Here is a 12137-nt window from a genome sequence, read left to right on the forward strand (position 1 = left end):
AATAAATAAATAAATAATTTTTTAAAAAGCGAGTGCAAATGGATATAGTCATCATAATACTTTCACCTTTGCATTTGTTTTCCAGGTATCCCTAATATCCTGATCAGTTGAATGCTGATCTAAAGGAAATAATCATTTTACTTTGGCTTTTATGTATCTCGCGAACTTCTATTTCAATACTAAGAATTCTTATGCATCTTTTTCGTTCCGGTGGTCAATTGGGGGTGCAAGAGAAATGACTTATTATTATTAGTTAACACAATTAGGATGTTCCAGCAGCGAGAGCTAATGTGGTGGCTAGCTGTACTTAGTTGAATGATGACCAACTGTGTGAGTTATGAGCAAGCCCCTCTAATTTCTAGGAACTTAAATTCAAATGAGGAGGTTTTCAGATGGTTAGTTCAAAGGGGGGGTGGGGGAATGAAAAATTTATATTCTTTCTTAATTAAAAAAAAATGGAGACAGACAGATCAGGTTCCCATTAGCAGAAGCTGAGGTGGGGCACGTTTGCTGCAGATGCCTTAGTGAGGGAGAGCTCTGGGGAGGGACTGTGATGTGGGCAAGCAGGGCGGGCAGGGCAAGGGGCTAAGCAAACGTGGATTGTGGATTCGGGAGAAGCAGCCTCAGCTTGATCCCACGGAGAGTTCTGGAGTGTGACTATCAGCACAGAGTGCATTCTGTACTGTTCCACTGAGTCACTGGCCACGGGCTGCCCTTCTAGGGGTACTTGAGCTCCTGGGTGGCTCCGTGGAAATCCGGGAAAACCTCCAGGGCAGGCTGCAGCTGTGAGCTGGAGCATTCACAGCAGTGTGGGGCTGAGTGTGCCAGCCAGGGGACGGGAGCTGGAAGGGAGTCAACACCATCTACTACAGACATCATTTCTTAGTATTATTTTAAGTATGTAGACCCACTAGAGCCATCTTTCTTTCTAAATTTTACTTTGTGAACATACGGTGCGATACTGGTTTCTGGAGTAGAATTCAGTGATTCATCACTTACATACAACTCCCAGCGCTCATCACAAAAAATGCCCTCCTTGATCCCCCTCACCCATCCATCCCGTCCCCCACCCCCTCCCCTCCCTCCATCAGCCCTCAGTTTGTTCTCTATCCTTAAGAGGCTCTTATGGTTTATTTCCCTCTCTCCCTTCCCCCTACTCTTGCCATATGTTCACCTGTTTTCTTTCTTAAATTCCACGTATGAGTGAGATCATACGGTATTTGTCTTTTCTCTGCCTGACTTATTTCATTTAGCATAACACACTCCATCTATAGCCTTGCAAATGGCAGGATTTCATTCTTTTTGATGGCTAAGTAATATTCCAATACATATATACACATATATGTAAATAAATATATATATCAACTGTGTGAGTTATATCTATATCTATATCCACACCTTCTTTTTTTTTAACATTTTTTTCTTTTTAAATTTATTTATTCATGATAGTCACACGGAGAGAGAGAGAGAGAGGCAGAGACACAGGCAGAGGGAGAAGCAGGCTCCAAGCACCGGGAGCCCGATGTGGGATTCGATCCCGGGTCTCCAGGATCGCGCCCTGGGCCAAAGGCAGGCGCCAAACCGCTGCGCCACCCAGGGATCCCTCACACCACACCTTCTTTATCCATTCATCAGTTCATCAGTCGAGGGGCATTTGGGCTCTCTCCATAGTTTGCCTACTGTTAATAATGCTGCTATAAACATCGGGGTGCATGTATGCCTTTGAAACTGTATTTTTGTATCCTTTTGTAAATACCTAGTAGTGCAATTGCTGGGTCGTTTTCAACTTTCTGAGGACCCTCCATACTGTTTTCCAGAGTGGTTGCATCAGTTTGCCTTCCCATCAACAGCGCGAGAGGGTTCTCCTTCCTCCACATCCTTGCCAACATCTGTTGTTTCTTGTGTTGTTAATTTTAGCCATTCTGACAGGTGTGAGGTGGTATCTCACTGTAGTTTTGGTTTGTATTTCCCTGATGATGAGTGATGTTGAGTATCTTTTCATGTGTCTGTTGGCCATCTAGATGTTTTCTTTGGAAAACTGTCTATTCATGTCTTCTGCCCATTTCTTAACTGGATTATTTGTTTTTTTGGATGTTGAGTTTGATAAGTTCTTTATACATTTTGGATACTAACCCTTTATCAGGTATGTCATTCGCAAATATCTTCTCCCATTCTGTAAGCTGCCTTTTAGTTTGGTTGGTTGTTTCCTTCGCTGTGCAGAAACTTTATCTTGGTGAAGTCCCGATAGTTCCTTTTTGCCTTTGTTTCCCTTGCCTCTGGAAACGTGTCTAATAAGAAGTTTCGGGCACCTGGGTGGCGCAGTCAGTTAAGCAGCTGCCTTTGGCTCAGGTCATGGTCCCTGGACTCTGGGATGGAGCCCCAAGTCAGGCTCCCTGCTCAGTAAGGAGTCTGCTTCTCCCTCTCCCTCTGCCCCCACCCCCACTTGTGCTTCTCTTTCTCTCTCTCTCTCAAATGAATAAATAAAATCTTAAAAAAAAAAGTTTCCAGGGCCGAGGTCAAAGAAGTTGCTGCCTGTGGCCTCCTCTAGGATTTTGATGGCTTCCTATCTCACATTTGGGTCTTTCATCCATTTTGAATTTATTTTTGTGTGTGGTGTAAGAAGGTGGTCCAGTTTCATTCTTCTGCTCGTGGCTGTCAAGGTTTCACACCATTTGTTGAAGAAACTGTCTTTTTTCCATGAGATAGTTTTTCCTGCTCTGTGGAAGATTAGTTGACCAGATAGCTGTGGGTATACTTCTGGGCTCTATTCTGTCCCTTTGATCTGTGTGTCTCTTTGTATGCCAGTACCATACTGCCTCGATGACTGCAGCTTTGTAATATAGCTTGAAATCTAGAATCATGATGCCTCCAGGTTTGTTTCTTCTTTTTCAGGATTGCTTTGGCAACTCAGAGTCTTTTGTGGTGCCACACAAATTTTAGGATTGTTCTAGTTCTGTGAAGAATGGTGGTGTTATTTTGATAGGGGTTGCATTAAATGTGTAGATTACTTTGGGTACTAGAGACAGTTTAAGTTTAAATTTTTTTTTAAAATTCTATTTATTTATTTGAGAGAGAGAGAGAGAGAGAGCAGAAGCAGAGGAAAAGGGACAAACAGACTCCACACTGAGCATGGAGCCTGACATGGGGCTCGACCCCATCACCCTGAGATCATGACCTGAGCTGAGATTGAGTCAGATGCTCAACTGGGCAAGCCACCAGGTGCCCTGGGTAGTATAGACATTTTAACGGTGTTTGTCCTTCCAGGCCATGAGCAGAGATTGCTTTTCCATTTCTTTGTGTCTTCTTCAATTTCTTTCATCACTGTTCTATAGTTTTCAGAGTATAGAACCATCTTTTGAACACATAAACTGTTGTGGAACAATGACTATTGAATATCATTGGACTGGAAAGTAAGCACCATGAGGGCAAGTCTTCTCTTTCTCCTGTTTAATTCACAGATGGCTCCTTGGTTCCTAGAATAGTCACATAGACACCCAGTAGGTTTTTGTTGAATAGCGTCTATGGGATGAATGAACAAGGAAGATCCAGAACCCCGGAATCCTGGATTTTGGAGCATTGCTTTGTAAGGAATTGGCACTCCTATCAGTCAGAACCGCATCTGACTGCATGTGCATAGCAGCTGACCCAAATAGGGGCTGATTTTTCTCACAATACAACAAATTTGGAAGGGGTGGGAGTCCAGGTCTGGGGAGCACTCTGCCTATCATCTATTCCCTAGGAGCCTTGCCTCTATGCATGAGGCTTTCGTCTTCATAGATGTGGCAGTCAGAGGACAGCCCTTCCATCTCAGCTCCGAGTCCTTTCTCCAGGGGCCAAGGAGAGAGGGGGACAGTCTGAAAGGGCAGTATCCTGGGGAAAAAAGGTTCCTAGAAATCTCTAGCAGTGTCCACGTAGACGTCTTTATCCAGCCAACTGCATCATCCGGCCAACCCTAAATGTGAGGGGACCTGGGGTGGTGAGCAGATTGGCTGGTGTCAATGCAACCTGGAATGAAACTGAAATTCTGCGAGAAGAAAGGGATAGTGGGTAAGTAAAGGTCGGTTTCTGCCACTGTAGCAGAACTACACAAGTCCTCTCGGGGGTTAAAAATGAATACGCGGGATCCCTGGGTGGCACAGTGGTTTGGCGCCTGCCTTTGGCCCAGGGCGCGATCTTGGAGACCCGGGATCGAATCCCACATCGGGCTCCCGGTGCATGGAGCCTGCTTCTCCCTCTGCCTGTGTCTCTGCCTCTCTCTCTCTCTCTCTCTGTGACTATCATAAATAAATAAAGAAAAAATATATTAAAAAAAATGAATACGCTTTCCCAAGGGCAAATAAAGAGAAAAATAAAAGAAAAATGGAAAATGATTTTAAAAAGCAAAATCCTTTATCCCCCTCTTTTTCACTTTCCGCAGCCTTTTATTATGACTTTCCTAGCGAACGGGGGTGAAGTTCTCCCCAGTGTCAGTAGGAAATACTTTAAACATGTTTCAAAATAAATCCAACTGTTTATTTTCGTCTTTGTGGCCTGATAGTCCATCTGTACACTAGTGAGTGTATAGGGTGGTCACTTTTTAGATTCTTTTCTCTTAAAGAGGAAACTCGGACTCCTGGAATGTTTCTGCTAGTGTTGCTGTTACTATAGGAGACTCCTAGGTGCTATCGTTCCTTATGGTGAGTTCTTGTGTTTCTCCATGGAGAAGCTTTCATTATTTCCAGACTCTTATTGAGCTATTATGAGACCATTGAGACAGGATGAGAAATAAAAACGTCTACTTTGTGCACTGGGCTGTTATTCCTGGATCTTTACAATTGAGGTGGAGAAAGAAAATACCTCCGGAAAAATAATTTAAGAGGCATGGCCGGTCAGTTGTCTCACGTTGGATCCCAGGAGCCCTGTAGTTCATGCGCAAATACGAAAAGGGCCACGTAAGTAAATTTCGGTGATAGTCTTTATTTAAAAATCTCCTGCTGACTAAATCACCTTCCCCCACCCAGCATCATCTTGGTGCACAACTTAAAGGTGGCCCGTCCAGTGAAGTGCCTTTGTGCCACGAGTTCTGGAGTTTCATTCATGGAGTTCTTTCTCTGAGTGGTCACGCTGGGTTTGAATTAGTGTGTTGACCTCTTCGTGTCTTTGTGTTCCCCATTCATTTAAAAAAAATTGGCTTATGTTTTGGTTGTATTGACATGGGGGCACAGAGTCAAGTATCCTGACCCCAAAGACTTACCTCACACTAGCCGCATCGTTCAGCAAGTAGATTCATTGGGTTGACCAGCAGGGTCTAATCATTCCTTCCAAAGAACCAGACTTTTGCCCACTATTGCTAATTGGCTGGATATTGGGGTTTTGCTGTTGTTGTTATTTGTCTGTTTGTTCTAGCCCCTCTTATGCAATACCATCTATCATTATCTCAGTGAGCCTCCTGTGGGGATGTTAACTTGTTCTACACCCACATAAAATACTTTATTCTCTGGTTTTCCTATTAGATCTACTAAAATGTCATTGTTATACCATTACCGTTGAACAGCCCAGGAAGCAGAAAGAGCACGCTATTATACAACTGTTGGTAAAGCCAACGCCAATGTAGGGAAAGCATTAAGCTTCAGAACGTTTTAACTTTTTTAAAAAGATATTTATTTATTTAATTTTTAAAAAGATTTATCTATTTATTTATGATAGACATAGAGAGAGAGAGAGAGAGAGAGAGAGGCAGAGACACAGGAGGAGGGAGAAGCAGGCTCCATGCAGGGAGCCCAATGTGGGACTTGATCCCGGGACCCCAGGATCACGCCCTGGGCCAAAGGCAGGAGCTAAACCGCTGAGCCACCCAGGGATCCCCGATATATATATATATATATATTTATGATAGACATAGAGAGAGAGAGACACACACACACACACAGAGGCAGAGACACAGCCAGAGGGAGAAGCAGGCTCCGTGCACGGAGCCCGATGGCGGGACTCGATCCCAGGACCCGGGGACCACGCCCTGAGCCAAAGGCAGACGCTCAACCACTGAGCCACCCAGGTACCCCAAGTTTTAACTTTCTTGTACCCCATTTCTTATCAGTGATCCAAGATTTGTGTCCTTCCCTGACCCCCTCACCTTGTAAAAGAACTAGAGAGAACAGGGGACCAGGAGCTGAGGAAGGGACAGAAATCAGGCTGAGCCACAGCCTCTGGGGCCTGCACTTCCATCAGTGATTCATCAGCTAATGGGGAGTTCTAATTCGCTGCTTTGCTCCCCTTAAGCCCTGTAATTGCGGTGTCTCTGAACCCAAAGGAAACACGTTGCGCTCTGCGTGCCCGGGCGCATAGCTTTTAAATCTTCATAACTCTGTAATTACTACAGCGCTTTCCTTCAAATCTGGCTCAATTTCACTTCCTTAATGAGCACTACAATCTTGATAAAGTTTGCCGTTTGCTGCCTCTGCTGTTCCCAAGGACTCTGTCCCTGCGATAAGGCGACCTGGAGCTCGCACTCCCTCGCGTTGGTCTCAGAAAGAGCTGATTTATTTCGGGACCACCTGGGTCAAAAGCACTTCCTCTGGGTCAAGGCCAGCGCCCGGGGTTTTCATCACAGAGGGGTGCTTGGAGAGCAAATTCTGAACAGTGCAGCCAAAGGGGAGGTGTGGGGGGGCTCGTGGACCCTTGGGGGATGGCCGGTTAGCTTTATTAGCGCCATGTGCTCTAGAGCCTGTGCTTCATTTGCCCCAACTGAAGGCTTTTTCTTTAGAGTCAATATATTAAAAATCGACTTCCTCTTTACAAACCGAGCCCTGCCAGGGAGTGAAAATTGCAGATCGGCTTCAACAATAACAACAACAACAACAACAACAACAACAACAACAACAACAACAACAACATAATCTCCACCTTCTTTCTCCTACCAACCGATTGCCAGGAGTTTTAAAAGACTTGCTGGAAGTGCCATTTCGGGACTCTAGGCGAAGGCACATCTTCTCTTGCAGCTGGCTGGACAGTCTCCTCATTTTCACCGCTGTTTTGCTTTCAACCATGTGCTGATGCTTGGTCTCAGCTTTAGTTTTTCCATTTCTAAGCTGTAAGAAGAACCAGCACTGAAGCCTGTGTTGCATTTAGAATCTGTAACCCACCCCCCCCCCCCAAAAAAAAAAAACCCGGTGTTAATCGCTCTGGGATTCTGAATTGCACTTAATTCTTATCTCTATTATAGCTTGCTGGTGATGTATTACCTTGATTTGTTTACATGTCTATTTACCCTACTAGACTCCACCCTTTGAGAGCGGAGTTTATGTCTTCTTTCGTTTTATATCCCTGGCAGCCAACAGAGGCCTGGGCACCCAATAGATGTTTGCACTCAGTAAATAAAGCTTCCAGTAAATGTTTGTTGCATAACCAGAAGAACGAATCAGTGAATGAAACTTTCCTGTTTGCTATCACCATCTGCTTTAACTCTGTCCGTTATTTTGATGTATTTGCAGTTCTGACGAGATCCAGATTTGGCATGTTTAAAATTATATTCAGTTGTAAAATGTGAGGCTCGGAGTTCTGAAGATAAGAAAGAAGTCAAAATTTCTCCCATTGGAAACAATGTGAGTAATCAACAGTTCTTTGCAGGGAAGATAAAAAAGCTGGTTAGAACTGTCTTTGGCATTTCGAAAAACATTTAATAGCGTTATTTTTTTTTTTCTGCCCGTGTTTCTCTGTCAGTAAAATGCAGGGAGAAGCCCTTGCCCTTCATACTTGATAGGCTCAATGAGGATTTTTGAGGAAGAAAAGCACCAACTAAAACCAAGGAAAACCTTCGGGAGTGGGACATAGTCTTTTCTTCCCCTGAGAACTGTACACATGATAGTTGCCAATATGTATGCACCTGTGCATACATGTGTATGGTGGCTTCATATATTTTTTGAAGATTTATTTATTTATTTATTTATTTATTTATTTATTTATTTATTTATGATAGAGAGAGAGAGAGAGAGAGAGGCAGAGACACGGGAGGAGGGAGAAGCAGGCTCCATGCAGGGAGCCCAACGTGGGACTCGATCCCGGGACTCCAGGATCAGGCCCTGGGCTGAAGGCGGCGCTAAACCCCTGAGCCACCCAGGGATCCCCCGTAGTTGGATATATTAATGAATTTTTCCCACTGGTGTGTCCTGGGAACATAGACACACAAAGCCAAATGTAAGGTTCTTGAACCAGAAGAGCTTGGACTTTTGAGTTCCAGAAACGAAGCCCTGGAGAGCTGAGACACAATGTACTGTGACCCTTAGCTTTGGGAGAATGCGTGCTCCCTCCAACAAGAGGGCACCCACCCATGGGCTGCTGGCTTCCTCCTGGGAACCTGCAGAGCCAAAGGGGAGAGGGAGCTGGTGACTGTCAGAGCTCAGGGGCTAACATAAAACTTGAGAGAGCCTCCTGGGGAGCATGAAGTGGTGGCCTCCTGGCTGGAGAGAGAGGGGCCAGTGACATCTTCTGCAGTCCTTCTGTTGAATGTGCCTGTGCCTTCTTCCCATGTGTCCCATGTGTTCCATGGCTGGCCCATCCTTCCCTTTTATCTTGCCCTAAAGTCGTTTTTCTGTGCTATAACTTCATCCGTGGGGGCAGTTCAAGTATAGGAGAACCATGAGCTTCAGAAAGTTTCCTGCTTGAATGTGAACCATAGAACTCTCCAGGAGTTTCCCAAAGGTGGCAGCCTCTCACTCGTCCCTTAGCCACCTTAGCCATCGCTAGGCACTCTCGAATCTGCTCTTCCTCCCTCGGAGGCGCAAGTACAATGCACCTCCATTGCAAGATATTTTAATGTTACATTTTATGGACATACCGTATTCATTTATTTTCAAGTTGTTGCTTTTTACTTATGTCAACTTGATATATTTTGCTATCTCTGAAGTGGTTTGGGTAAAGTGGGTTGGGATGGAATGCTCATAATTTTCCTCAATAAAATTAAGGAAAATACTTTTTTTTATTTAACAGCTTTTTACTTAGTGGCAGGGCTTTTAGGAGTGAATTAAGGCGATTAGGTGAGGAAGAGGTGCAATTGGGTGGAGGAAGGGAGACTCCAGTCCCTATAATTACATGATTATGCTAACAAGCCCATGTGTCTCCTGGAATTTCTTAGACAAAAGAAATATTTCTCAAGTATAAATAATGATGGTGCAGCATCAGTGCTGGGATATTTGAAGCAGAATAGACATATTTGGTGAAGAATCTTTCAGGAATCTGTTTTGTTGCTTGGGAGGCTCTAGAGGAACTGGACTTATTGGCACCGGTTCCCACTGGGCTGCAGCAGGCAGGAGCGGAACTGTGGGACGTGGTGACATAGATGGGGTATTTCATTCATTTTACATTTGCCTTAGGTTTATACTGACTGAACATTAGCGTCTTCAGGGAAATTGTGTTGGCCTTTGAGCTGCATGGGTTTGGCTGCTGGGGATTAGGCCAAGGGGTCATTTTTAAATGCTGCCTTTCCTTCCCATTTTGGCCACAAGCTCATGGTAGTAAAGATGTGCACATGGGCTGGGGGTGGGGGCGTGATCAGGAGAGAGGAACACACCCATAAATGGGTATAGCAGTCTGGCTTCAGACATCCACTTTGAGTTCATCAGGGTTTTGTGGGAAAAGTCAGTAAAATGGTGCGATCGGGGATTTGAGTCAGGAAGGCAGGACTCCTGGATGTGTGGAAAACTCATCAGCATTAAGAATATTCATACATCTCATCATGAGATGAGATTACACATTACATGTGGTTACTACACTTTTATTGATTTCAGTATTTCAGTCCTATACATACATTAGGAGCCAAGCTTGAGGAATATGTGTGTGTGTGTGTGTGTGTGTGTGTGTGTGTGTGTGGCAGGGGGAGGCCACATAGGAGGGGCTTAGAATGGGAAGGGGTACAGTGAGGCCAGGAAGTCGTCTAAAAGCTGTCCTTCCATAGCTAACACATACTTTTTATTTAGGTAGATGTAGAACAATCACCTTTCCGAGAGTGCCTTTATTCATCCCTTACAGTGGACTGAGAACGAAGGAGCTCAGAAGCCAAAAAAATCAAAGCTTTTAATTTTGAACCAAATGGCTTTATTAGCACATGGCTAGGAGTCCAGGAGATTACAAAGAGAGCTTTCCTTTTTGCATAGTTGAACGGTGCTTTGAATCATTTTGAAATCTTGACTTCAGTCTATGTGGACCACTTCCAGGCAGACACCAAAGTCCGTAGCCGGTTCTTGAACTTAATTATCCCCTGGAATCCTCCCCAGTCCTGCCACTGTCTTGCCCTCTCCTTCAACCAAGCCTGGCATTGTGTGCTCGGGGCCCTGGGGCCTTGGGGCCCAGGGAGGAACTCCCGGATGATCCCAAGCCCCCCTGAGGAGTGACAGCCCGAGCCCGCTGCTCAACACCCATGTGAGGACTCAGCTGGGCTCACTCCACTGGCCCCCTGAGTGCTATTAATAGGACAGTGCTGGGTGAGGGGGAGTGACAGGCAGGGCAGACTTGCCACAGGCTTGCTAACTGGATGCCTTTAAAACCCCTCATTGTTCTCTATGCCTCAATATGTTTAGGGAGGAGTGTGTGTGGCTTGGCCACCTAGCAGAACTCATGTTCAGAATTTTGAACATATTAAAAAGTCAAGCTAAATTTGAAAAACAACCAGCTCTAAGCTTTTTAGATTTGTGAGATAAAAAAAAACTCCTAAAAGACCTTTCTCCAAAATATTTTCTTTTTTTTCCCATTTTTTTTTTATGTTTGGAAACAAAACCAAATTTAAAGTTGCAAGAAATGTACGATGACTCCCAATATGCCCTTTACCTAGACTTATTATTTCACACATTTTTGCCATGTTCTCTTTTTTTCTCTGTCTTTAGACATAGACGTTACTATCATCATCATTCTTCTTGTTGTTGTTGTTACTGAACCGTTCATGTGTACCTTGCGGACGTCGTGACCCTTTACCCTTAAATTCCCAGCCTGGATCTTTTATGAAACAAGGACATTCGTTTGCCAAAATGTTATTTGTTTTTGGTAGAACAAGAAGGAAGGGTCTGTTGAAGCCTTCATAACTAAAGCGTGGGCCAGTCCAAAGTGCTGACTGTGGGGGCCCTGTGCAGGCTCCCACTAAAGGCAGGGAGAGAGGAAAGGAGGCACCACCACAGGGCTGGAGGACTTTATTGTTGCCATAAAACATATTTTTTCCATGTTCTCTTTAGACACATGAAATGAAGGCTGCATTCCCAAGATCTGGCTTGTGGCTTTAAAATAAAAAAATATTTTTACAGTATTCTTTTTGGAGGGATGAAAGCATGTGTTTTATTAACATTTCCCAAACTCTTTTTTTAGGTTTTAAGCTGACAGCATCCAGCCTGTAGACTGCGGTAATCGAAATACATGCATCTTTAGAAATTATACCTTTCAGTTAACTGAAGGGGAAAACTTTCTTCTGTGAATCACCATCTCTCCGATCGAGAACTCTAAAATCCCTGAGTGCGATCCGCACAGTAGGGTAACACGCAGGTGGTGATCCGGCTTATCTCACCTAACGTGCCAATGAGTTTTGCAAGCAGTTTTCTGGGGCTTTCGCTCATTGGTAGTTTGGGCCCCATTCATGATATTCTTTAGAGACCTGGCCCAGCGCAGGCGGCCCAGAGTTGCCCGGGAAGCGGTACAAACAGGTCCCTGGCCACTCTGGGAAGCGCCCCAGCCTCAGCACCTCGCACCCCAGCTGTCTCACTAAGCTCACAGAGCCCCGGGCTCTCCGAGGGGCAGCTCGATTTTTCCTGCCCAGAACCCAGAGGACTTGTTCAGAGCTGGAATTCGGCGAAGCAACTTGCTCCGACACGCCAAGTCGGCCGCATCCCCGATTCCCCACCCTCCTGCCTCTGCGCTCGCTCCCCACACCCCCAACCCCAAATTGGGGACTCCCGGCCCCCGCCCCCCTGAGCGTCCCAATCCTGAGCCCTTCGGCTGCGCCTAAGTGTCTTTGCGTCGGAGCGCGCGGGGCGCGGCGAGGCCACCAGTGACTCCCAGCGGCCGCACAGGGCGCTGCGCCCCCTCGCCCCGGCCTCCCTCCGCCCTGCGTCCGCCCCGCCGCCCCCGCGCCGCCTCCTGCGCTCGGGCTGGAGGCGGATTCCTCGCTCCGGGTTTTCAAAGCG

The sequence above is a fragment of the Canis lupus genome, chromosome X, assembly GCF_011100685.1.
Source record: "Canis lupus familiaris isolate Mischka breed German Shepherd chromosome X, alternate assembly UU_Cfam_GSD_1.0, whole genome shotgun sequence".
Taxonomy (NCBI): Eukaryota; Metazoa; Chordata; class Mammalia; order Carnivora; family Canidae; genus Canis; species Canis lupus.